Source organism: Schistocerca americana, chromosome 7, assembly GCF_021461395.2.
Source record: "Schistocerca americana isolate TAMUIC-IGC-003095 chromosome 7, iqSchAmer2.1, whole genome shotgun sequence".
Lineage (NCBI taxonomy): Eukaryota > Metazoa > Arthropoda > Insecta > Orthoptera > Acrididae > Schistocerca > Schistocerca americana.
In genome coordinates, this window is record NC_060125.1 from 602445147 (window position 1) to 602447439 (window position 2293).

At 44.9% G+C, this 2293-nt stretch overlaps 1 pseudogene; it reads left to right on the forward strand.

The window, feature by feature from the left end:
- Positions 1–1696: 1696 nt before the first annotated feature.
- Positions 1697–1814, forward strand: LOC124623445 (annotated as a pseudogene).
- Positions 1815–2293: the final 479 nt, after the last annotated feature.

The window sequence follows — 2293 nt, forward strand, 5'->3', positions numbered from 1 at the left end:
TGGTATTCACCCCAAAAACGTCACTTCGTAATTGAAAATGTAAATCTTAGCTGATGTGGAATGACGTACAGACATATTTTCAGTTATTAACATTTTTAATGTATAATTAAGGTTTTATTGCAGTCATACTAGCAATTCTGTCAGTAGCAATCTGTCGCACACTATTTTCCGATTCATCTATGGACAGTCTGAGAATCTCTGTGTTGTGACGTGATGCGGAAGTGTACAGCTAGCTCCGTCACACAATCTGTACGCACAGTACAAATAGAGACACGCAAGTGTAGTTTGCAGTGACACAGAGCAGGGAATACGCAGAGCCGGCCGCTGTGACCGTGCGGTTCAAGGCGCTTCAGTCCGGAGCCGCGCTGCTGCTACGGTGGCAGGTTCGAATCCTGCCTCGGGCATGGATGCGAGTGGTGTCCTTTGTTTAGTTAGGTTTAAGTAGTTCGAAGTCTAGGGGACTGATGCCCTCAGATGTTAAGTCCCATAGTGCTTAGAGCCATTTGAACCATTTTGAATACGCAGAACGCAATTTGCACTGGGTAGAGACTGACGTCACATTCAGTTACGAAAGTTTTTTTCCCAACCGCTTTCCTGTCGTATTGTATGGCCACATCGTCCATTATGGATGTTGAGGCAGGGAGAAGTAGTAGTGCGAAAGCTAATAACGAACCACCGGTACCATTTGTGACGTTACACGAATGTAAGCGAGCGTTTCGGCCGTCTGAAAATCGTTTGATGTGAGACGAAAACGCTAGCTGGCCCAGGGCTGGGGGCGCATTGCAGGCGGAAGGTCCGGCTACCTAGGCGTCCGGTAAGGGCAGAAGAGGAGAGCAGTGTCGCCGGAAGTGGCGAAAATACCAGAAAGATGGCAATCCGGATGGCTGTCGCTTGCACGGCCTTTGTGCAGGAGGCAATGTTCCAAAAATGGCGGTGTGTCAGACAAGTTGAAAGATCCAGAATGAGATTCTAATTCTGCAGCGGAGTGTGCGCTGATATGAAACTTCGTGGCAGCTTAAAACTGTGTGCGGGACCGAGACTCGAAGTCGGGAACTTTGGAAGTGTTCGCAGGAGAGCTTCTGTGAAGTTGAACGTAGGAGACGAGCTACTGGCAGAAGTAAAGCTGTGAGGACAGGGCGTGAGTAGTGCTTGGGTAGCTCAGTTGGCAGAGCACTTGCCCGCGAAAGGCGAAGGTCCCGAGTTCGAGTCTAGCTCCGGCACACCGTTTTAATCTGCCAGGAAGTTTCAAGTTGAAAAATGGCTAAGTTACAGCTCTTAGAGAATCTGTAATGATTTACAATCAAGTATTGAAGCAAATCTGAATGTATCTGCTATCTCAGAAAAATGGGGTGTGCGCAATGACACAACAATATCTCAATATCTTTAAAACTGCAGAAGTTAATATTTCACAGCGAATAAACATTTTCACAAAGAACCTCTGAAGTTACAACTTTCAAACGTTTCATGCGATTTTAACTTGTGATATCTTAGATGAGAGCATTGCACCTTAGCTATTATTCCTGAAAGCCACTCATTTGTGTCTATTTTATTTATTGCCTTATGACGTCTTGTATATCTCTTTACTATCCACATGTTTGTCAAAACATTGTCTTCTCTACAATAACAAAATGCAAATGAATACAGCATGAATATCTCACATTTCGTCATTTTTGTGAATTTATCTAATGAACAGTTAGGCAATGGCCTTGCCGCAGTGGATACACCGGTTCCCGTGAGATCACCGAAGTTAAGCGCTGTCGGGCGTGGTCGGCCCTTTGATGGGTGACCATCCAGGTCGCCATGCGCTGTTGCCATTTTTCGGGGTGCACTCAGCCTCGTGATGCCAATTTAGGAGCTACTCGACCGAACAGTACCGATTTCGGTCAAGAATACCATCATAACGACTCAGAGAGCGGTGTGACCCCACGCCCCTCCTATCTGCATCCTCCTCTCAGGATGACATGGCGGTCGGATGGTCCCGGTAGGCCACTCGTGGCCTGAAGACGGAGTGCTTATTATTATCTAATGAACAGTTTACTATTTTGCCAGTACCTTTATTTAAATGTTGATTGCTAGTGGTACTAAGAAACAGCGATAATTTAAAAGTAGTCAATAGGATGTGTTAGCGGACACCACACTTAAAAAGAGAACCAAAAGATGCTTCTGTCAAGAAGACGTTATTAACTATTTACAAAATATTTAATGAAAATGTGTTGTCATTCACATGAGCACACTTGCACAAGAATGCTGGCTCATTCTTTTATGAACCAACTACTACTTATATTTACATTAT